Source organism: Narcine bancroftii, chromosome 7 (genome assembly GCF_036971445.1).
Source record: "Narcine bancroftii isolate sNarBan1 chromosome 7, sNarBan1.hap1, whole genome shotgun sequence".
Classification (NCBI taxonomy): domain Eukaryota; kingdom Metazoa; phylum Chordata; class Chondrichthyes; order Torpediniformes; family Narcinidae; genus Narcine; species Narcine bancroftii.
The window spans coordinates 51,894,983-51,920,553 of record NC_091475.1 but is presented as its reverse complement, the minus strand read 5'-3'; the positions used below and the strand labels follow the sequence as shown (position 1 = coordinate 51,920,553).

Genomic DNA, 25,571 nt, shown 5'->3' with positions numbered 1-25,571 from the left:
GAGAATGTTCTTGCACAGGGAGACCTGGGATCGTTCCCTGAAAGTGGAAACATAGGTAGACAGGGTGGCGAAGAAGGACATTGAGTTCAGAAGACATGCCATAACATTGGACAACAATTTTTTTTCCAAAAGTTGTGCAGCTGTGAAAAGTACAATCTTGCCATAAGGCGCGACTTGCCCTAAACCGGGGTGGGGGGTCTGCCTTAGTCCAGCCAGGAAATGTCAAGGAGCACCAGACCTGATCCATAACTCCCTGATATGACTTATCCCTATGTTTTATTGTTTAAACGTCTTTTTTGGTTGCCCAATTGTCCATGTGTTGAGTGTATGAGGTTTAGGGAATGGGGTGGGGGAAAAAGAGAGGATAAGGGGTATTAGGTTTGGACTTGTTTGTAAATTTGTATAGATATGATATGGAGAAGTGATAATTGATGTTGACGTAATGATTATTGCTGACAACCTGCAATTCACTGTGTCTAAACCTGAAAAACCATAAATAAAATATTTTTAAAATATTTTTTCAAAAGTTTTGCTTCCTTAAAAAAAGCAATTATGACTGACATTGTCAAGGTGAACACAAGGATAATTTCAGATTTGTTGTATTATGTAGGCAGTTGGAGAAAGCTTAAATTTACTTTTATTGAATTTAACATGTTTAATTGCATAATGATGCTGAGACATTGCATTAGTTCAACTAATCTATTCGGTTTTTCCATTGATTTTCATTTGTTCTGAGCACCTGATGCCTCTCGTGTCAGCATCCAATTGCCGGCTACCATTGATGGATTCCATTTGCTCTGATACCGCTTTTCCATGGTCGCAATATCCTCGAGAAAGTTTTCAACATATTCGTCATTGACTGCACCAAAATCAGAAGGGAAGAAGTTCAAGTGTGAATGAAGAAAATGAATTTTCATGACATGTTGCATTTCATGGTTTTGTATGGCTGAAGTAGACTTACAATATGACAAGAAATCACAATAATAGGTTAAATCTAAAAAAAACGGTATGTGATAGGAAAATGTTACGGTGCTTTTTGTGATCAGCAGCCCAAATTCCATAAAATACAGCCATAAGTGTTCAGGAAGCAAAATCTTTCTTGTCCGTGTAATTGTTCAAGACTTTTGGAGTATTGTGTTCAGCTCTGCTTACCCACTGACAGGAAGGATGCATTACTTAGAAAGGATGCCGACAAGGTTGTTGGGACAAGAGGGCTCGAGTTACAAGGAGAGGCGAAATGAGCTGGGACTTTTCTCCCTGAGGGACTGGAGGCTGAGGGGTGTGTTTACAGTGATGCATAAAACCATGACAGGCAAGGTAAAATGTATCGTCATTGTCTTTTTCCTAGCATAGGGAAGTCCAAAACGAGAGGGCACAGAAATGAGGTAACAGGGAAAATATTTAAAGGGGGCCTTGGGAGCACTTTTTTCACCCAAAGAATGATTAGTTTATGGAATGAGGAAGTGGTTGAGGCAGGTACAGTTGCAACATTTAAAGGATATTTAGACAGACTCGTGGATATGAAAGGTTCGAGTTAATTATCACGTGTAGTCAAAGTTTGATTTACGAGAAGGATATGGGCTAAGTGTAGGCAAATGAGCTTAGGTATACAACTTGATTGGCATGGACAGTTATGCCATCAAGCTAGTTCCCTTTGCTGAAAGAATCAATTACTCGATTTGGACAATTGAGGATAACATTGGAAAAGCAGAGTCAGTCAATGAGATGTCATCTGAAAAAATATTATACGGTAAACAGACAACCTTTTGAGAAAGCAAGAGCATACTTTAAGAAAGGAATAAACAAATTGTTGCAACTTCTCTAAGTTAAGGACTCCAGTATAAAAGTAGTGTGCAGGAGCAGATAAAGGTTGTGCATTTAATTAATCTCCAAGCTTGAATGAATGGAGAGTAGCCCAGTTACCTCTACCATGCCAAATGCAGGTTTGCCATCTAATTAGGCATTTGTGACCATTAAACTGTCCTGTGTACTGTTCAACTAATTACTTGAGTCCAAAGAGTGCGAATATACGTCCTATCACATTGTTTTTCTGTAAATACATGACATGATCACTAACTACAGGAAGCATTGGGGAGGCAAAAATGTATTTAGTGAGAACCAAGAGTCAAAGTAACCATCAATTCGCATCAAGATGCTTTCTGATGTAAGACATGAAATGTTAACTCAGTCTCTCAAGAGATGTTGACTGACCCATTCACATTTTCAGCTTTATTATACTATGATGCTTTGAGTTATCAGATTGCACAATTCTAAGGGTCTCTCAGAACATCCTCACTTGCCCACCTTACCTTATGCTCATTTGTGACAATGAAACATTTACAATAGTACAGTATTTGCTACCTTTTGTGATTAAAATGCACCATGTAGCTGAATCGACCAATATCTTATTTGCCCAAGACCAGCTGAACATTAATTTTTATTCTGGCACTATGAAAGCAGAAAATGATCCACCTTGCAAAAACAAAATTCCATGGTAACTTGGCTGATGAAATATATTTCTAAGGGGGATGGATTTCAAAAATGAGTCAAAATGGAAAAACGAGTTGGATACAGACTTGGTCCAACTCCTCTGGTCTCATACATTTAGCCTGGGCGTCCTCCACCTCAACAAAATATCATCATCAGATCAAAGTTAAAAATGTGTTCCAATGCATTAGATAATCCCACTGCAGGAGAGGCTACCGAACCTCATGGTAATTCTGGCCAGAATTCACTCAAAAACATGAATTGGTTTTATTTTAGACACCATCAAGTTTGAAATTTAACTATTGCATGAAATTTGTCAGGAATGTTTTATTTCTATTCATTAATGTCTTAATTTCATGTTCACACTTTGCTGGTCAACTGGATTTATCCCTGCATAATTGCTGGGAGATAATTAGACTGTACATAAAAAAATTTTGAAACATGACATTCAGGTTTTGGAAATCTGGGTCATCCTCCAGAATGTTTGGAACGTTGGGTCAATGAAAAGACCCAACAATAGATAACAGATTTATATTTGATAAGGGAGCCAAGGCAGAAGAACAGGCAAAAAAATATATTTGGATTTGAGATGGGATGATGGAGAATGATCAAGGAGATGAACGGCCAATACTCTTTGATCAGTTGATTTTTCCTGCAATTGTTTTTATGTTGCTTTCTACATTTACTTAAATAAATCATACTTGAATGACACTTCACTTCAAAAGAGACTGCTTTATGAAGTTTAGCCTCTCATCAACAGTCAGCAGTAAAGGAGGGTCATGGAAGTTTCACATCATTTTATAACTGATCAATATATATTTTCATAAAACCACTACAAGGGTACTCCTTGACTTGCGACCTAGGCAATGTATGTCCATCTGCACATATGACCAAATTTTAAAAAAATATAAGAAAAAATATAAAATTTATGTTGTTTATGTTGGATTTGATAAACTATAACAGGCATGTAAGAGCCAAAATTAGTGTACTTTGTTAGTCGGCGTTCATAGGCTGGGTGGGGCTATCTCGATTCCTGTGTGCATGCGTGAGTCTTTGGTGGATGCATGCGCAAGAGTTAAGGGTGCAAATTCAATATCATTAGGGTGCTTCTTCTGAGATGGAATTAAATCACACTCATACCCCATTAATGGTCATTACACTTTTCAATAACTTGCAAAATATATTAATGGGCTATTTAAACAGAAAATCTCCAGTGGCACACAATGCCATCCTTCATCCAAAAATTGGATTGTTGTGAAAACATAAGTAAAGGAGGGATTCTCTGTTGGTTCTCCAGTCACCCCTCAATGATCAAGAAATCTTTTTATAAACCCATTTTTCCAATTAAATCAGGAAGTCCAAGCAAAATACAAGTCTTTGCTGAGAGCACACAAACGAGGAGCCTGCCAAGTAACCCTGAGACTGATAAAGAAAGTGCAAATTTATAAATTAATGCAATGCCCAATACTCATCAAGTTTCTGTCCTCTCTGTATTTGAGACCACATAATTAGGCCTCAGGGTCCCAATTATGAAATTTCATTTTTGAGTAAAACAGAGGCAAAATCCCCATTAAACCTAATTGGTATGGGGTGAACTTTACATCAGAAACACATGATTTTCCATCTGCTTGGTCCAAGAATCATTTGCTTGTTTCTAGAGTTAGCCCAAGAGAAATTCTGACTGAGGTTTCTATAAAAGAACTAGCTTTTTTAAAAAGAAGCTTGCAGTGCAGGTTTCAGTCAGTAAAATTGCAGGGAAAAATATAGCAACCTGGAAGCAGGAGTAAACATTCAACCTTTCTGACACCAGCTCTGAACTTCAGATCGTCATCTGATCAATTCACAACCAGTAAAAAATAATATCATTCCTTCCATCTCATCTGTTCCCCTTGATAGGCAGGGTTTCTCTCCATCCAGAGATTGCATTGAGAACAGTTGTGCTCCTTCCTGAATGCTGAGTCTGCACACTGCACAATGCAAGTCAAGGAGTCAATGCATCTGACTTTTTGCCCTACCACTAGACTCACCACTCGGGCCTTTTACATAGCTACTTCTTTCCAGGACCCTTTGCTACAAGTTCTTAAGGTGGTATGTAAGTGAGAAGGGAAGGCTGAGAATCACTGCTCTAGGTGGAATGAAAGTTTAAGGGGACAGTTTGAAAACCACTGGTCGAGAGCAATAATTCTCAACCTTTTATTTTAAGCAATCCCTTTCTAATCAGAGCACCTATGCCATAGGGATTATTAATTAAGGTGACATTTGAGTGGAAAGAAGAAGTTTGAAAACCACGATAGATCAATTCTTGCATTAGATTTTCCTACACTCTTATAAATGGTGCAGGTAATTTTAATTAAATTATGTGCATATTTCCCCATGTTCTTTTAGAAATTGTGTGCATGGGTGTTTTATTCCCATTACGACTTCTCCACAATCTTCTATTAATTGTGTGTTAATAAAAGTAAGGTTTAATTGCAAACCCTTGTGTCCAGACTCGTCTCTCTCGAACCTGACACTTTCTCAACACAATGACCTGTGCGGGGACCAACAGCCAGCCGCCGGGAGAGTCTCGTGACAGCCCACCACCAGCCCCCACAATGATCCCACTGCCCTGCACCCACCCTATAGTCCGCAATGATAGATACCAGTAATGTTAGTGATCCACGGAGCAATGATGATCACTTTTGGTTCTACTCACCACTATCACCCTAATTTCAACTTCACATATAAGACTGGTGGAATATTTTTGAGCTATTTTTTTTGAAAATAAGTGGGTCTAACATGTTGTCAAATATGGTATGTTATACCCGACACTAGACAGCGACGCTAACACTACAGTGTAACACACCCTGCCTCTTTTACTCCCAGAATGTCACCTTACTGTGTAAAATGTCACACTGACCTGTCATTTTGTGGCTTTCCTTGGTTCAGTGTAAACGACCAAAGCCAGCTTAATCCCAAGTCTTCCTTATGGCAATATCACGGAAGTCTCAATGGGTCCAGAGATGAATCATTAATATCCCAAGTTAAGGTTTGGTTTCATTTTGCATCCTTCTCCTTCATTTCCTGTTGAAGGATGGCCTGCTGGTTGAAAGTCCGTTGCCTGAGGCTTAGCTGCACTTTGAAGCCAACTCTCCTTCCTGGGATGGCCACGTTAATCAGATCCTACAATTCCTTGGCTTAGACATTATTTGTCTCTGTTTTCTGCTGCTCAAAGCCAATCATTTATCTTCAGTTTCATCCAATTCAACTAAGCTGAAAATCTCTGACAGGGAATTAATTAAATTTTTTATGTAAGTTCATGCAGATAACATTCAAATATATTTCCATATGTGTGATCTTCTGTGGCATCTCCGATAAGTTGAACAAGGTTTCTTCAATCATGACGACCTCTTAAAAATCCATCTCTGATCAACTGAAAACTTGTTCAGTGACTCAGTCCTTTAACAATCCCAGTAATTACTTCATCAACAGATAAGAAACTCCATGGTTTTGTTCTCTCGAAGTTTGCTGTACCTGGTTAATTATCTCATCCATCCAGGATTCTAATCTCTTCATTTACTTTAAGTCGTGACGAGAAATCTTTAGTGTGCCTCCATTTTCTTATTTCCATTTCCATTTGTGACAGTTATCCATTTTAAAGCATTTACATTGTTCCTTGCCACTTTTTTACCCTAAATCGCTGTACAATTATCACTTTGTTACCTTTAGTGTTTTTCATTTGATCCTTTTGTTCTTCTCTCTCTCCTAACCTTTTGTGGATCAAGGAGAGCAGGGAGCAGAAACAGGGTGCAGCTCCACAGAGTCCAACTCCCATTCCCAATGCCAGCAACTTTAAATGGCCTGCTAAGGGTGTAGTCAAGGTAGCTGTGGGAGTTGGTAGCTTTGTAGAAGACATCCATTGAGAGTTTGTCTCTTGAGATAGAGACAGAGAAACCGCGGAAAGGGAGAGTGTTGCTGGAGATGGACCAAGTGAATGTGAGGTCGGTTTGGAAATTGGCAGCAAAATGAATAAAGTTGACGAGATTATCATGGGTACATAAGGCAGCATCAAAGTAGTTATCGAAAGAGCAGAGGAAGAGTTGAGCACCCTTGTCTGTGTGGGGTTGTAGCATAGATTGTTCCACATAGCCAACAAACAGACAGGTATAGCTGGGGCCCATGCAGACCTGGAGAAAGTGGGATGAGTACAGGAGAAGTTATTGAGGGTGAGGTCAAATTCTGCCACCCAGAGAAAGGTGAAGATGGAAGTGGTATAGCCAGGTCTATTGTCCAGAAGGAAACAAAAGGCTTTGAGCCTTTCAGTATGGGTGATGGAGGTGTATAGGGATCACATGCCCATGGTAAACATGAGTTGATCAAGTTCATGGAACTGGAAGTTGTTGGGGGCATGTAAAGTGTCCCGGATGTAGGTGGAAGGGACTACACCAGAGAGGACTAAACAGAGTCGAGGTAAGCAGAGACCAATTTGGTGAGGCATCGTGCACACAATGGGTCTGCCAGGACAATTGGATTTGTGGATTTTGGGTAAGATGTAGAAATGAGTGGTACAGGGTTGGGAAACATTAAGGTTGGAACCTTATGCCAGGGAGGTGACCTGAAATGATGAGTTCAGAGATGGTGCGTTATACAGTGGTTTGATGAGTTTTGATGGGGTCCTGTTGGAGGGGTAAGTAAGAGGAGGTGTTTGAGGGATGTCGTCTCATTTTGGCCAGATAGAGGTCAATGCTCCACCCTCACCCACAAGTGATTTGACTGTTTCCATCTCTTCTTCTCCGACTCCTATACATTTATTTTTCCTCTCTCTAACTTTTTTCACCCTACCCTCCCTAACTTTTTCACCTCTTACCCCTTCTGTCTCAACATCTCTGGGCCCTTCTCCCTGCTTCTTTCTCCCTTTATAGATGTATTTTACATTTTTATCTTTGTCTTTTTTAAAGGTTCCCAATGCAAAATATTTTAAAATTTAATTTTAGACATACAGCACAGTAATGGGCCATTTCGGCCCATGAGTCTGTGCCGCCCAATTTACGCCCCATTAACCTACACCCCTGGTATGCTCTGAATGGTGGGAGGAAACCAGAGCCCCCGAGGAAACCCCACGCAGACATGGGAAGAATGTACAAACTTTTTACAGACTGCGCAGGATTCGAACCCTGATCCGCATTGCTGGTGTTGTAAAGGCATTGTGCTAACCGTGCCTCCCCTTTAAATTTAAATATGGGCTGACCGTATTTCCATGGATTGTCTATGGATGCTATCTGACATGCTGAGTTCTTTTGCTCAGTAATTATTTATGCATTGCTATCAGTTGGAGAACAAATTACTTCGAAGTTTCAGCCACACAATATTGCCAGATGTGATTACTTTGCAAGGGTAAGTTATTTCAGATCCATGCTTCCTCAGTTTTTTTAATACTTTTATTGCTGAGGATAATTTCAGCTTCTTGCAGTCGTATATTTGTGCACTTCATCACCACAGTGACCGATGCACAAAAAGCTCGATGTTATATTAGGTTATAAAAGAGGATTCTCTTCCAAAATCATCCACATCTTCACATGATGAAAACCCTGGACTTATTTGAACTCAGGCTAAATAGTAAAATCACAGTGCCAACATAATTAACCAATTATCAAGACCATTCAAACACTGTTAAGACACAATACCCCAGAAAGAGAACACAGAACAGTACAGCCAAGGAGCAGGTCCTTCAGCCATCAGTCTGTGCCAAACATGATGTCCAAGTCAATCTAAAACTTTAATGCTTGATGGATATCCTTCCATTACATTCATGTATCTATCTGGTAACCTCCTCAATGCTGCTAGCATATCTGCTTCCACCACTGCTTCTCGCAGCACGTTCCAGATGCTTACTATAGCATCTATATGTCAAAAATTGGGCCTGTACGTCTCCCTAAAACTGCTTCCCCCTCATCTGAAATGCATGTCCTCAAGTGTGTGGTTATTCTGACTGTCCAGCCTGCCAGTGCCTCTCATAATTTCACACATGCCTATCAGGGTCTCCCATCCACTTCCTATGCGCCAGAGAAAATAGCCCAAGTTTGCCCAATCTCTCCCCATAACTTGTACCCTCACAATCAGGCAGCATCCTGGTAAACATCTTCTGTCCCCTTTCCAAAACCTCCATGTCCTTCCTGACAAAGGAGGAAAAACCCAACACCCAACCCCAACCCACCAATTTTCCCTTGCAACCGCTGCAACCGTGCCTGCCTGTCCCGCATCGGACTTGTCAGCCACAAACGAGCCTGCAGCTGACGTGGACATTACCCCTCCATAACTCTTCGTCCGCGAAGCCAAGCCAAAGAAAGAAGAAAAATTAAAATCAACACATATCTGACCAAACATTCCAATCTCAAATAATTCTGTTTCCCAGCAGGTTACAAATCATTGTGAATTCCAAGTACAATTCCACTACCTTATTCCTGTTCTATCCAAATTAAAATTAGGGATTTACATCAGCAATGAATACGTTTTTAATCATCAGCTTGCATTTTCAAATTTAATGAATTATTCAACTCCCAAGAATCAGTCCAAGAGGCTTGTTCGGTCACAACAGATCTGCAACTGAGAGAACCTGAGAATTCTTTGTAAAAATTATATATTAAATTAGAAGCATATGGAAAGATTTCAGGGTATAAAGTAAATTGGGATAAAAGTGGATATTCAATTCAAAAGGCCAAAAAATGAATTAAATATTTAGGATTTATTTAGAAAATAATTGTAAACATTTACACAAATTAAATTATCTATTGTTACTTAAAAAGATTGAGAAGATTTAAATAAATGGATGAATTTATTTGTAACATTGGTAGGTTGGGTTAATTGCATTAAGATGAATATATTTCCAAGAATATAATATCTTTTTCAAATTTTACGAATATTATGACCTCAAAAAAAGTTTCAAGGATTTAAATAAACATGTAAGTAAATTCCTCTGGAAAAATAAGATGTCAAGAATCTCTATAGAATAATTAACATGGAAGCATGATTTGGGAGGATTACAGCTTCCTAAATCTCAAATGAGATTTCTTACTTTTTTTTTTGAACCAGCATGGGTTAAAATAGAATTGGAAAAATTAGGAGAGAAAGTAGAAAAGTTTATGGCATTCAAAATTAATGGTTGATGTTGGAGAAGCACCATTGTTGAAACAGGAATAAAACACAAGATTCTGTTGACACCATGGCTAAGTGAGTGTGATGCGTGTCGAAAGAACCAAAGACTTGTTGATCCAAACCAAGGCTTTTATCAACTAAAAGACTGGAGCATATCACAAGAAGGTTGACCAGTCCAGAATGACCTGGTCTGGCTAGGAGCAATCCTTTAAGACCTGCCAGTAGGTGTGGCTACACTCTCAGCTAATCACAGTCATCCTACACTACCATCTGTACATATGTACATGTACATATTGGTGAAAGAATCTGTACTATCACAGTGAGAAAACACACAAATGCTGGAGAAACTCAGCAGGTCAAACAGTCCCTTTATGTAGCGTAGGTATGGATACATCACCAACATTTCAGTCTTGAGCCCTTCATCAAGGTGTGGGGAAACATGAGAGATATCTGAACAAAAGGGGGAAGGGTGGTGGTGAGGGTGGAAGATGATAGGTGGAGTGTGGGGGAGGACCACAAGACATGAGGGGAGGAGTCTAGGCAAGGTGGAGAGAGAGAGAGAGAGAGAGAGAGAGAGAGAGAGAGAGAGAGAGAGAGAGAGAGAAGAGAGAGAGAGAGAGGGAGGGAGAAAGGAAGTAGGAACTGGAATAACTAGTTAAATGGGGGTGGGAGGGGGGAAAAGGCAAGCTGATCAGTGGAATGCAGTGAACTCATTGTTCATGCCTTGGGGTTGGAGAGTGCCAGACGAAAAAATTAGGTGTTGTTCCTCCATTCTGCAGGTGGTCAGGGTGGGGTAGTGTTAAAGGCCGTGGATAGACATGTGAGTTTGAGAGTGTGACTTAGAATTGAAATGGTTGGCTATGGGGAGGTCGCTTTTGTGATGGATGGAGAGGAGGTGCTGGGCAAAGCAATCTCCTAATCTGCAACCAGTCTCTCCAATGTAGAGAAGGCCACAGAGGGTGCACTGGATGCAGTAAATGAGTTCTTTGGAGGTACAGGTGAAATGTTGCTTTTGAAAGGTCTGTTTGTGACCTCAGATCATGGAGAGGGAGGAGGTGTGGGTGCAGGTATTACACCTCCTATGACCACAGTGGAAGGTGCCGGGGGGCGATGGGTGTGGAAAGAAGAGTGCACAAGGGAATCAAGGTGGGAGCAGTCTCTATGGAAGGCTGAGAAGGGAGGAGAATGAAAAATGTGTCTGGTGGTGGGGTCCTGTAGTAAGTACCAGAAATTTCAGCGGATAATGTGTTGGATGTGGAGACTGGTGGGGTCGTAGATGAGAATGAGGGGGATTCTGTGTTTATTGTTTCTTGAGGCATGGGAGCCACTTATAACTCGGCCCTCACTCACATCTCCTCCATTCCCCACTCATCTGCCCTAGCCTCCCACCACCCCCCCCCCCAACCCCTGCAATGTTCCAGTCCTCCAGGACCACATCAGAATTTATTGATTCCTGAAAAATCATTACCAATACCTCCACAATCTCTTTCAGTACTTCCTTCAGAACCTGAGAATGAAATCCATCTGGTTCAGACTTATTCACCCTTACACCATTCAGCTGTCTGAGTACCTTCTCCCGTGGAATAATAACTGCATTCACTGATACCCTTCAACATCTGGCACACTGCTCGTGTCTTCTACAGTGAAGATTGATGCCAAACACTCATTTAGTTCATCTGCTATCTCCTTGTCTCCCATTATTATTCCTCCAGCATCGTTTTCAAATAGTCCTACATCTAATCTCACCTCTCTTTTACTCTTTATATACTTGAAGACCCTTTTGGTATCCTCTTTGATATTATTTGCTAGCCTACTTTCATAGTCTTATCTTTTCCTTTCTTACAAGTTTTTTTAGTTACCTTCTACAAGTTTTTAATAAACATACCAAATCTTCCATCTTCCCGCTAATATTTGCTTCCTTGTATGCCTTCTCTTTTGCTTTGACATTGGCTTTGACTTCTCTTGTCAGCCACAGTTGTGATATTTTCCATTTTAATATTTCCTATTTTTTGGTACGTATTTGTCCTGCCCTTCCTCATTTCTTGCAGAAACTCCATCCATGGCTAGCCTATCATCTTCCCTACTTGTTTCCCCTTCTAATTTACTTTGGCAGTTCCTCTTTCATACCACTGTAATTCTCTTTACTCCACTGAAATCCAGATACATCTGACTTCAGTTTCTCCTTGTTGAATCTCAAATTGAATTCAATCATATTGTGATCACTGCTCCCTAATGGTTCCTAAACTCTCTCATCACTTCTGGTTCATGACACAACACCTAATACAGTAGAGCTGATCCCCTGCTGGGCTCATCAACCCATCTCATCAGGTTTCTACAAATTCTCTCTTGTGATCCAGTCCCAACTTAGTTTTCCCAATCTACTTGCATGTTAAAATGCCCCATGAAGACCCTAACATTGCCCTTTTTACACACTTCTATTTTCTGTTATAATTTGCTGTCCGCATCCCAGCTACTGTTTGGAGGTTCTGTATATAACAGCCAACAGTGTATTTTAATTCTTGTCATTTTTTAACTCAATGATTGGGTGGCACAGTTGGCATCGTGGTTGGTGCAATGCTGTTACTGTTCAAATCCAGTGCTGCCTGTAAAGGAGATTGTCCATTCTCTCCATATCTGTGTGGGTTTCCTCCAGGTGCTCTGGTTTCCTCCCACCCTTCTAAATGTACAGGGGTTGCAGGTCAATTCTGTGTAATTAGATGGCATGGGCTCGTGAGCTGGAGGGGCTTGTTACTGTACTGTATGTCTAAATTTTAAAAATATGATGACACCAGAATTTCAAATGCAACTTGAACACAACACATCCTGATCCAACTGCAGCGTCTTTAGCACAAACCTAAAAATGCAAATGCTTTTTATCCAGACAAATATGTGTTCATCAAAATTTATGCCACAATACTTTTTACCGTCAGAATCCAAAGACAGAAGAATCAGTTGACCACTTCTAAACATTTCAGAATGCGTGGAAAGACCGTTTGATTTTGCCTCATCCAGACTATAAGGAAAAAAATGTTTGGAAGTTGCCAGATTTTCCCAAAGGTTTTGAGTTATACAGGTGATACCAATTTTAATGATAATTCTCCTTTCAAAATACAGGTGACAGCATTATAAATTGTTTGCTATCCTGGAAAGAATCATGGACACGTGAGAGATTTAAGATGCTGGAACCTGAAAAAACTCACAATTAGCTAAAGGGGCTGCAGATCAAGTATCATGAGTTAGATAAAGAGAGTCATCAATGTCTTGGACTGAAACCCTTCATCAGGACTGTGTGGAGGAAAGATAGGTGGTCCAGTGAGGACAGGGTGAAGGGGAGTGAAGGGAGATAGCTGAGTATTATTTATTCTGACCAAAGCAACGTTATGACCTGTGGAGAAATAGAAGTTGAATATCAACATTCTTAACTTTTGTAGCCTCACCAGAAGGGATATGGAGAAGAGTTTGGTGTCAAAATTATTGAAGTTATCACAACACTTTGTGGGGTATAGGTGAACTGGAGAGAGATGAAGGATCATGGACAGAGGTAGGTGATTTGCAGATGTCAGATAAAGGGAAAGAGAGGCAAGAAAAGCAAAGGGGTGAAGTGGAGGAAGATGAGGCTCGGGTGAGTGATAGGTGAAGATAAAGGTTGCTGGAATCTGATAAGAACAGATGGTAACCATAGTGGTACAATAAGTGACAAGATGGAACCAAATGAGGGGCTGGAGGAAGAGAGAAGAATTCACTGGGGAAATGGGGGTGGAAGATGGAGGAACCAATGAGGGTGAGGGATGAGGATGGAAGTAACATTTCATTGCTAATTTATGCAAGTTGCCATTTCACAGGTTACGTTCAAACAAATTAATATTCTAGCAAGTTACAATGACATGAAACTATCACCAAGTTCAATTTATCAAGTAAGGAGTCTTTAATATAACAAGCAACTGCACTTAGAGACTAGTGAGGGCACTGTCCAATGAAACAGTAAAGGGTCAAATGATTTGCAATTCTTTTAATTCTATTCCTTGAAAAAGTGGTGAACATTTACATTAATGTTTAAAAAATATACCCATTTGGAAAAACCTTAAACTATTTTTGTTCATGTTGGTGAGCACCTTTAGCCCAAGGACCACTCTGTCAACCTCTAAAATCAAGGCAAAGAGATAAACCATTCACTGATGAAAATGTTGTGATAGTTTCCACAAGCAACTATCTGGATACATATACCACTTCTAAAGGAATTAGGCATGGCTTCATGGATCACATCTTCAAGTTTGGAGTTCTTGAAGGCGATTGCACGTATAGTGGATGTGGGAGGGGTGGTGGCTTTTTTTAAAATTGCAGTGAAACTTTCATGCCACATGAATGAGTGTGGCAGATGAAAAGGCAATGTCCAAAGAGCAGTGAAAACAAAATTGGCTGAGCCAGAGGAACCAAAGCTGTTGAGTCACATGAAGCTCAGTCAGTGAGGAGGACTGACGTGGCTGTTGCAGTTCCCAGAAGCACGAAAGAAGATGACAAACTGGTGATACTGAACTGGTATATGCTAACAGGAAGAAACATACTCAATGGCAGGACTGTGAAGGGAGAGAACTGAGTATCATTTATTCTGGACCAAAGCAATGTTATGACATGTGGAGAAATAAAAATTGAATATTAACATTCTTAGATTTTGCACCCTCACCATAAGGGATATGGAGAAAGATTTGGTGGAAAAGTTATTGAAGTTATCAGGACACTTCGTGTCTCTGGTGAGAAGAAAGAAAGAAACTTGCATCCTGCTCTGTTGATTCAGTCATTTGAGTGTGGATCTTAGGCAAAGCAAAAGGCATTAACCATGGAAATACTGTGATCACTTTAGTAACCTGAGAGTGTTCTCTGCCAACAAGTGCAGAAAACAATACAGTAACTTTGAACACAGACTGAACCAACCATTCAACTTGTGCCATTACTCAAGGAATCAGCAGCCTGAGCAAATGTCAGAAATATCCAACTCTTCAAGCCTTTGTCATATCCTACCCACAATTATATAAATTGTTCAACCCAATATTCTGGGAAAAATATCCAGGGGAAGGTGGCATTCACAACAATTACATTTTGGGATGAGTTGTCCATGTCCCATGAGTAAAATGCATCAACTGTGATATTTGTGAGAGAAGTGGCAGAGTTCAAGCACTATTTTATTTAAGCAACTTAATTTTAAACGATGCAAGCAAAACAAATCTTAATATAGCTTACTTACAATTCTGTAGCATAATAAAAGGCTTAAATTTCAAAAGTATGGATAAAACAATCATTTAAATTTGACCACTTTGAGGAGACGACTTTTGGATGAGAGGTGGTCTATTTTTGAACTAGACTTGAGAAAGATTGTAAGTATTAACTGCATCAGCAAATTTGAGAGTAGAGAAATCCCTTGATAAAATTTACTCAGAAGATCAAAAACAGGACATGAGATGAGTCATCTCTTGCACACTGGTAACATCAAACCCCTGGAGCAACTTTTGGCCCAATATATCCCTGCACCCTTTTGAAATTAGTTTGTTTAGAATCATGAGTGGAATTTTACAACATATCATGCTTTATAATGCACCATGCATTTCGAATAAGAATATTGAAAAAAAGTTCTTGCAACTTCAATGTGTGGTATAAAAATGCGCATACAAGCTGGGAGCAAAACAACCTGCATGAAATAAATAATATTTCTTTCTTTCATCCTGTGAAAATGTACTTCTGCTGGTGAATGAGTGTGCAAAAAGGCAAACTTTTATTCTTGTTCATGAACAACATGAATTATATTGTACTTATTAAAAGATACATGCATTTCGTTAAGATCTTAATTGCATGAAAAATAATCCAGCACATCTGAGAACAGAAAATAAAAATAACCATCAGCCGGAATCTAAAATCTGGTGACTGCTTTAAAACATTAACAGTCATCATTATCCCTTTTCACTTGCATGACTAATCGACTTGGGGGAACCATCACTGCTGGTGACCCAATGGAAATTTTGGCTTTTTATATTCTTTGGTTGCCACAACAGGATCGTCAATTGCCCTTGTTTGCCAACATGGCGTGTTTTATTGAATGTTTTACTACTATGGTTGAATGCTTATGTAAATACAATGAACGTTGAACTCTACTTTTTTTGGAAGCAACCATTATTCATTTCCCTGTTTGCTTCAAACCTTGAATTATACATAGCTACATGGAAAGAGAAATACTGGAACAAAAGGAGAGTTGTCCAGCCAACCCCTGGAACCTGCTCTGCTATTCAATATGTGAATGGCTGATTCACACTGAAATTCTGCATACACTATCCTGCTCTCTGAATACCTCTAGAATCTCCTGCTCTTTATTTTATGATCTACTAATTTCAAATGATAGTCTGGAAATCAGACAAGCAGACCTTAATTTACTTAAATATTGCAGCAAGTGCAGAGCTTGGTGCTTGATTGTGGATTAAATACAAGGACACAAATTTGATTCAGAATCAAGGTCAAAAATCAAATTTCACTGACAAAAATGAAGCAGTGCAACTTCAAACCTTGCCTTTGGATGGATTACATGTGTACTGACAATGATTGGGCATTTCAAATGGTCTGAAGTGTTCAACACTGAAACATTGGTGCCAGCAGAAACATTGTTTCAAGGTTGATGCTCTTCTCAGACAGCATCTTGCGACCAATTCAGCATCTCCCAATTAATGGGAGTCACAGCATGGTTTGCCCTGAAGCCACCACAATAAGCTCCTTGTAAGACACTCACCAGGATCAGTACAGTGAGTTGGCAAGATGTTTGAGGAGATAATTGATCAACAATTAATCAACAATAATGCAGGAATCTGCATTAGAATCTCCCATCATTCCTCAAAGGAATAGAAACAACCATACAGGTATTGACAGATTGAGATGCTCTTGCTCCATAAATCTAATGACATGGGAAGGTTCACTGATTATCTTGGAGAAAAAAGAAGTCCAACTGAGCAATCATGGGATGATCTTCCTGCCGTCAACCCCAAGGATGTGTCCTCCTCTTCGCTCAGTGATTGATCTTTTACTGATTCACAGTGTGGATTCCATTTATCACAGTGCTCAATCTTCAATGTGCCACACCACTAAGAACAGCACCAAGGGTTTTTGTGAGTTAATCAACCTTCTTTCACCCCGGTCCGTCTCTTTCACTCACTTCATGAACTGCTATTTCCATCTCAGTGTGTGTCTCACCATTTAAGGCCTGTGTTCCTCAACCATCCTAAAGCTTGCATGTTTGACCCATCTAAGGCCCGCGTGCCTCATCATTCTGAGGCCCATGTGTTGCATCAATCTCAAACCCACTTGCTGTCACTGAATTTCTGAAACTGAACTTTGAACGGCTTTCCCAGAATTGAGCCTTGAGCTGTAGTGGTTTGGGGTATTCCACACACCAATATACTCGGTGGATATACTCGGATGGAGGACCATCGCCTTCCCAAGATCGTGTTATATGGAGAGCTCTCCACTGGCCACCGAGACAGAGGTGCACCAAAGAAGAGGTACAAGGACTGCTTAAAGAAATCTCTTGGTGCCTGCCACATTGACCACTGGCAGTGGGCTGATCTCGCCTCCAACCGTGCATCTTGGCGCCTCACAGTTCGGCGGGCAGCAACCTCCTTTGAAGAAGACCGCAGAGCCCACCTCACTGACAAAAGACAAAGGAGGAAAAACCCAACATCCAACCGCAACCAACCAATTTTCCCTTGCAACCGCTGCAACCGTGCCTGCTTGTCCCGCATCGGACTTGTCAGTCACCAACGAGCCTGCAGTAGACGTGGACATTACCCCTCCATAAATCTTCGTCCGCGAAGCCAAGCCAAAGAAAGAATACTTGTGCATAGTTTAAGTTAGATAATTGTATATAATTTTAGATGTTAGTTAAATTAGAGTAGGTGTTATATAATTGTTGATTAATAATTAAAATATTATTTAAAATACAACACCATCTCAGCTAATCTTTATCACTGCTGTTCTGTACGTAACAGGGAGCTGTTCTTCAGGTCCAAGGTCACTTAAACCTCCATCGTTGAGCTCCAGGATACCGAGATCACTTGCATTTGCAGATGTTTGCAAACCAAACTGACTCAATCAACTAAACCATCCTGAAATTAAGGACCTTCGTTTCAATATTTGTAAGAAAAAGTCTTCCACTAACTTGCCCTGCCTTTCAACAATGAAGGATGACACGGCAAAAAAATAAAGAGCTCTTTTGATAATTTGGAAACCATAGTTTGAAAGATGAAATTCACCATTGCATTCAATGCACTCAGAGACTCAAAGATTGAGGAAAAGGGTATTTGAAGATCAAAACATCCGACCTAACACTGCACTCTTAAATGTTTCTAAGACCTGGACTCTTCACAGCGGGTACCTGAGATAACACCAATGTTTCCTCTGCAACGTTCTCCAAATCTGCTGTAATAATAAACAAATCCACTGGAAATAATAAACAGACCAAAATAAGTGTCCATTTTTGGGCCCCAATTACAGTCAACTGGCTCCATTGTCACACCTACCACACCCCTGACTCCCAAAACTGGCATCCTGTACTGAGCTCTGTCATTGGAAAGATTTAGCAGGCAGACAAAGGAAAATATTCAAAGCTTCCTTGAACCAATGCACCATGAATTGGAGAATATTTGCTATAGAATATCTAGTTATGGGAATTATGATAAACTGTCACACTTTGCCGCCAGTAAGCTGAGAGAGAGAGAGAGAGAGAGAGAGAGAGAGAGAGAGAGAGAGAGAGAGTAACCAAGGACATTCCAGACAGTTATCAATTCTCACCTCTTCAACTGAGCCATATCTTAATGCCTGGCCTGATCTCTTTAATCTTTCTTTCCTCTTCTTTGGCTTGGCTTCGCGGACGAAGATTTAATACAATAATGCTAACTGACCACTACTTGTTAGACACGATCTAAAGGCTACAATAGGCATCCAGCACCACTCAGTCTCTGAATGGCATTGTTTCTGCTTTGAAGTGTTGGCCACCATTGTCAACTTCAAGAATCTAAGATGACTGTGAAACCTATCCATTTACATGTGTAAATTGGAACCAGAAATCAGGCAGGCAGAGAATAGATACTAAGGTGTACTATGAGCAACCCTTCCAGACTTCCGTTGATTTGTTGTATACTAGAAGGATGTTCTTAACCATAACTGGTACATGAGATTAAATGACCTACAATAAATCATTTCCCTGTCTTTAGGAAGAAATGTAAAACATAAGCTGTTGCAATACTTTCAAAGAAATGTTATCCAATTTGTATGCAGGAAAATGCCTTAAATATTGTACCCTGTGCCTGTGTTCTTTGAATGAGACCAAACAATCTTAGTGAGGTGACCTTATCCACCCAGCACTACAGACTGCTCATTCCTGCTAGTCTTATTTGAATAAAGTCTGTTTGAATTGTACAAACAACTGTCAGCACCCATAATTGTACTTATTGTATCTTGACAGGAGCGCGACTTTTAACAAATTTTCAAATTGGAGAAGGGGCATGTGGAATGGAATTGAGGAATGTCAGTTCACATTGCTGAAGTGGACAGCGGCCCCATGTCAATAGTGGAAGGAATACTCCTCATGAACTACCCACCTGTTCATTCCATTGGCCACCTCCTGCCATAACCCAACAATTCCCATGATGACCTGATCAGCTAACTCAGAAATGTCATCAGCAGGATGTCATCCCGAGGACTTCTGAGATGAGATACTAGATATACAAGGAGAGGTAGGAATGGAGCAGGGAAAAAAAAACCCAAAAATATCAAGAAACAATGAGCTGCATCATGTGGATGGCTCCGGCTCTGGTAAGCAGCAATACATCTACTTTACAGTAAACTCTTGATATGAAACTCTTGACATCATGGGCTCTGTTGTCTGCTGTGCTCTTCCACATGCGGTTTATCAGCAAGTTTCAGACTCCAGCCAAGATTAGCACTGGAAGCATGAATGCAATGGAAGGGAAATGTAGCCTGATCTCTCCCTCCACCTTGAACCCAATATTAAGTTCGGGGGAAGTTCCTGACAGTGCTGTGCTGGAAACACGATGATGCAGCCGACACATCTACCACACCCCAATTCACAGGAACAAGCTCAATGACCTTCAATGACAGTTGAGACTTTTTCCTCAATTTACCAAAAATTAAATATTCTAAAACAGTTCAAGTTTTCATGTTTTTAATCATGTGCTTCAACTGTTTACCTTGGTCTCTGATAATCACTTTGCTAACTGAGCTGTTTGTTCACAGCAGGTTCTGCCATTTCTGCATTTTCCCTGTGCTTTGGCTGCTTTGAAGACATGAAACAAAAAAAATCTTTCCTCTCAGATATCAAAGTTAAACAATAACATAATTTAGAAACTTAAAGGAGATTTGCATTTAATATAAAGAGTTTACTGTAATGTAACATTTAAACCACTGTTTTACATGACTAAGCTCCCACAACTCAACAAGCGAAAACACTGTCCTGTCATACAGGAAAATATTCAGTCATGTCCCACATTGGGGTATTACCCTCATGGGAATCAATGGAAACTGGGCTTTCCATGTGCAGCACTAGTGCAGCCCCACTTTCCAACAGCTGCTTTTGAACTTGCCAAGAAAATAAGCAACATAAATGCCAGATGGCAGTACTTACAAGTACAGCTCGGCAGACTTTATCGTTGCTTATTCTTTTATTCTGAATGACAGAGGACAATTAGGAAATACATTGCAAAATCCACTTTGAAAGTGCTGCCAAACCTTGGCTGTACAATCAGGAAAGGCTGGGGGCAAGGAGCATGCCCTTGCCAGTGAACGTCAAGGAATATTGTCAACTGAACTGACCTGTGCGTTGTCAATTTAATGAAATGCTGCAATTAGACGTGACCTGGGAGCACCTCGTCTGCCAGTCCTCTTCAATCAAGTTCTTCATGCTCCACAGGAAAATCCAAAATGGGAAAAGCTGAGAGGAGGCTCAGAAGTGGGGGAAAGAGGAGAATGTCCAGGTGACTCAAATGGCAAAATTATGCAGAATGATTTAATACATTAAACTTGCAGAGAATGCTTGAAATTTTATTTTTGTCTTCACAACAAGCTGCTTGGGCTTCTAAAATGTGAAAATAACATTCATCATGAAGGAATACAAATACATTCAAAATTTGACATTTACTGAAGTCATGAAAGCAAGAAAATATTTCCATTTTGATGAGTGGTTTGTACAGAAAGGAAGGGAACAAGAAGTGTCTGTTCTCCCTTTCCAAAATCATATCCCCAATGAGTACCCAATGAGGGGTCAGTCAGAGAAAGCAATTCTTATTGACATAAAAATTGGGCGGCATGGTTGGCATAGCGGTTAGCACAATGCCTTTACAGCGCCAGCAATTGGGACTGGGGTTTGAATCCCACACTGTCTGTCAGGAGTTTTAATGTTCTCCCCATGTCTGTGGAGGTTTTCCCCAGGGGCTCCAGTTTCTTCCCACTATTCAAAACATACTGGGGCTGTAGGTTAATGGGGTGTAAATTGCCGGCACGGACTCGTAGGCCTAAATGGCCTGTTTGTCTAAATTTAAAAATAGATTAAAAATATAAAAATTTTAAAATAAACAGTCTCTGTGCATGTGGAGACCTCCACCTTCTCTGTCTACGGCCCAAGGCCTTTTCTGCAGGAGACAAGTTTTTCCAAATCTGCAGGCTGCTCGACCCTAGAGAGATTTTGCACTGTTGTTCTGACTTTTGTGAGAGAGCATGCCCACTGAACCTGTGCAAAGTAGAGACTGATGCAGGAACACTGAACCATTCACTTCAATGGAGAACGGCAGCTATGCAGATTTTGATAAAATTATGTTTAGCTCAATACTTTTAATTGAAGCATTCTAGGTTTTAAAAAAATATATATTTATAGGAAGGATATAAACAGAGTGGAGAGAGTGCAGAGAAGGTTTACCAGAATGTTGCCTGGGTTTAAGCATCTGGAGTATGGGGAGAGATTGGACAGATTGGGTCTTTATTCTTTGGAGCGAAGAAGGTTGAGAGGGGATTTGATAGAAGTATTTAAGATTATGAAAGGGATAGACAGAATGGATGTGGATAGACTATTTCCGTTAAGAGGAGGAAAGTTTAAAACAAGAGGACATGAGTTAAGAATTAAGGGGCAGAGGTTTAGAGGTAACATGAGGGGGAACTTCTTTACTCAGAGAGTGGTAGCTGTGTGGAATGATCTTCCGGGAGAAATAGTGGCGGCGGAGTCAATTGTATTATTTAAGAAAAGGTTGGACAGGTATATGGATGAGAAGAAGATGGAGGGTTATGGGCATTGTGCAGGGAGGTGGGACTAGAAAGGGGTGTTTGGTTCGGTGCGGACTAGAAGGGCCTAATGGCCTGTTTCCGTGCTGTAATTGTTATGTTATGTTATGTTATATATAATTAATATTCTTGACTTTTGGGATTTTTTTGGGGTGGCAATAAATGTTGGTCTTCACAACAACAAAGTTCAGATTTTGAAAAATGAAAAATTCAGAAAAACATATATAAAATACTTACCATTTATGCCATTTATTCTTAAAGAATCTCATATCAATATAATTTATCTACTGCCTTCTACAGATATGAAGTAATGATAAAAGGCAGTAACAACAATAGCTTTTCCTGCAAGTATTTTTTCTGTCTTAAAAATATGAATCAGATACTTGTTTTGTTACTCCTCACCATATCCATAAAATTGTTGTTTATTCACGTTGTTGAAGGGTTTTTCCATTTGTGAAAACTTGCATTAAAAGATTCATTACACAGCAGTCAACAGTGCAACACAAACAACCAAACTACCCACTGGAGCAAAAAAATAATAAATGGGTGCTGACTAACATACTTTCAATCTGGAAAAGATTGAGAATGCAAAGAGATTATATACTAACGGGAGGTACATTAAAGACTTTTAAAAAAGCAAAAGATTGATTTTCTTGCTTTTTTTCCCCTCTTGTGTGGAACCGCATTCAAAAGGAATCATAATCTGGAGAGGTGATAAAATCTTAATGCTAATCAAACTGTGCAGTGTTTGAATGAGACTCCCCATTGAGAGCAAAAGATAAATTAATTGAGTCATTGCTGAATCACAAAATGTTCCAGCACAGATCAAATCCATCCCATTCAAAATGCCTGTGCTAGATATTTGAAGTTGTGATCCATTTCACTTCATTTCTCTCTCTCTCCTTTAAATAATTCACTATTCTTTTAAAATAGACAATTGTTTCAGTTTCCTGGAAGGTATGTCATACTTTAACATTCTTTTAAAGAAAAATATCACCACTCAATCTTTTTGTGTTCAAGTTATTGACATCACAACTTGTTGAAGTAGTTTTACCACATTTTCCTTTTTGCACCTTCACAAATTTCAAAGATCATGAGAAAATCTCCTCTTATCTCTTTATTGAACTGCAGAGCTTCAGTTACTCCAGTCTCCTCCCAAACCAAAGCTGTTCAACCCTGGTAATAACAGCAACGTCCTCTTTGAATCTCTCCACAGATTTTATATTCCTCCCAAATCATGTGCATGATCTTGTTATCCTGGAGCCTTCAGGGAAGAGTGGCAATGAAATGGTATTTAACATTTATTCATCAAGACTGTTTCAGCCATCGAGTACTTTTATCTATACGAATCCCATTTTCCAGGATTTAACCCATAGTTTAATCTGCCAAGGCATTTCAAATGCTGATGCCAATAATTATATTTTGTTACAGTACCTGCCTCTTTCTCTATGACATTTCATTTCCAGACTTGATCTACTTTCTGCTTGCAAAGCAATTCCTCCAAGATCCCGAAATCTCCTGCCTCTCACCTTAACTCAATGAAAGCAATTTAGTTCAATTCAAAAGCAGCCTTAAACCTAAAATATGATCCAAAGGGGTGGCGTGAGATGGCAATGGTAAATTTGGAAGCAACGTTAAAATATATGAGAATAGACCAACAATGGCCAACAGTTAAATAATTGGAAAATAATTAAACGTGGTTTAACCATAATGATGCTCGACAGAATAATCAATGATGATGGACGACATAATACTCCATCTTCAAATTTGTCGATAACACCTCAGTAATAGGTCAGATATCAAATAACAATGAGACGCAATACAGGAACAAAGCATGGTGGCATTGTACCAAGATAGCAACCTCTCACTCAGCATCAATAAGGAAAGGAGCTGATAATTGACATTAGGAGAGGGTCTGCACCCCTGTCCACATTAATGGTGCTGAAGCCAAAAGAATAGATAGTTCTCAGGAATAAATATCCTGAATAACCTGTTCTTGGTCCATGAACTCAGTAGTCAAGAGAGTACATCAATACCTCTACTTTGTCATAGTCTAGGGAAGTTCGGTATGTCCTCCTTGTCCCTCAACAACTTCTACAAGTGCACATTGAAGGCATACTTGCTGAATGCATCCCAGCATTGTATGGGAACTGCTTGACTCAAGATAAAAAGCTATGGAAGATGGTGAATGCAGTTCAGAACATAATGAAAACTTCTCTCCCCTCCATCTGTCCATCCTGCTGCCTCAGAAAGGCAGCCAAAATAGTGAAGACCCATGTTACCCTGGTCACACTCTCTTCTCTCTCCTCCCATCTGGGAGGACGGTGAATTCGTGCACCAACAGGCTAAAATAAAGTTTTTTTTCCCCCCCCCCACAGCCATCAGGCTCTTGAATGATCCCATTACTGTGCTGTCATGCTCCTCTTGCTTGGTGCTAATTGGTCATCCTTTTCATTGTACTCCTATGAATGTTAGGGATAACCTGTTAGCCTGCTTGCAGAAGAACTCTCTCCCTGCACCAGGTATTTTGATATCAACTTTGAACATTTGAAAAGCACAAAATCCCAATTGGAAAAAATGGTCCAATTTTGATTTTAAGTCAACAAAAGTGTACTATGCTATGTTAAGGGAATATGAGAAAATGTTAATCAGAAACACATTTTTAAAAAAAAACTGTAAAGGCCTCTGTGGGTATATGAAAAGGAAAAGATTCGCAAAAAAATTACTCTGGTTCCATTATATCACTGAGGCAGCTGTAATCTGTTAAGAAGGAAATGGAAGCAGGATATGGAGAAAATATGGGATTGGACGTGTGGATTTATGAAAAGGAAATTGTTTTGGACTAATTTCTAGGAATTTTGATGTTGTGAATAAAAAAGTTAAGGTTGAACTCATGGACATATTACATTTGAATAATCAAAAGTCCTTTGAAAAAATAGTGGAAAAAAGAGGCAATTAAACAAAACATGGAATTAGCTGTGAGAAACAGATGCTCCTCAACCTTTGATGGAGGTTACGTTCCAATAAATGGAAAAATCCTAAGTCAAAATAAAAAGAATACCACACAAACCAAACATCATACCCTAGCCTAGCCTGAAATGTGCTCAGATCACTTATCTCAGATGGGCAAATGTATCCCAAACAAAGCTAATTTTATAAAGTGTTGACTATCTCATGCAATTTCTTGAATACTGAAAGAATATTTATTCAGCTTAGGCTAGCCCAGCCTGGGCTAACCCTGGGCTGGCCTACCTTAAATGTGCTCAGACCACTTACCACAGCCTACAGCAGGGCACATTTTATCAAAAACAAAGCAGGAGACACACATGGGTATTTAGAGGGCATGATGGGATGCGAAAATACAATAAAAAATGTTTTCAACACAGTATTGGCTATTTTCACTTGTTAGCGTGATTGCTACAGAGACGGCAAACATGGTTAAGTAGATGCTGCGGCTCATTGCCATCGCCCAGCATCGGGAGAGAGTATTGTACTGCATATCTACACGTATCGCTATCCTAACTTTGAAAAATCATGTCGAACCACCGTACGCAAGAGGAGCATGTGTATTATGATATTGTGGATGGGTTTACCAATGGAAAAAAAAAGAGAATGGAATCATTGTGAGATACAAG

General features: G+C 39.8%; 1 long non-coding RNA gene across 2 annotated transcripts in view; it reads right to left on the bottom strand.

Annotated features, from left to right (window-relative positions):
• Window positions 1-619: 619 nt before the first annotated feature.
• LOC138738930 (uncharacterized) overlaps window positions 620-25,571 on the bottom strand; it is a 44,390-nt gene continuing 19,438 nt past the window's right edge. The window contains exon 3 of one of the 2 annotated variants that reach the window (XR_011341871.1): window positions 620-859. This is a non-coding gene — a long non-coding RNA (uncharacterized lncRNA). Of the gene's footprint in view, window positions 860-23,048; window positions 23,201-25,571 lie in introns of those variants that run through there. The other variant, XR_011341872.1, reaches the window with a different exon arrangement.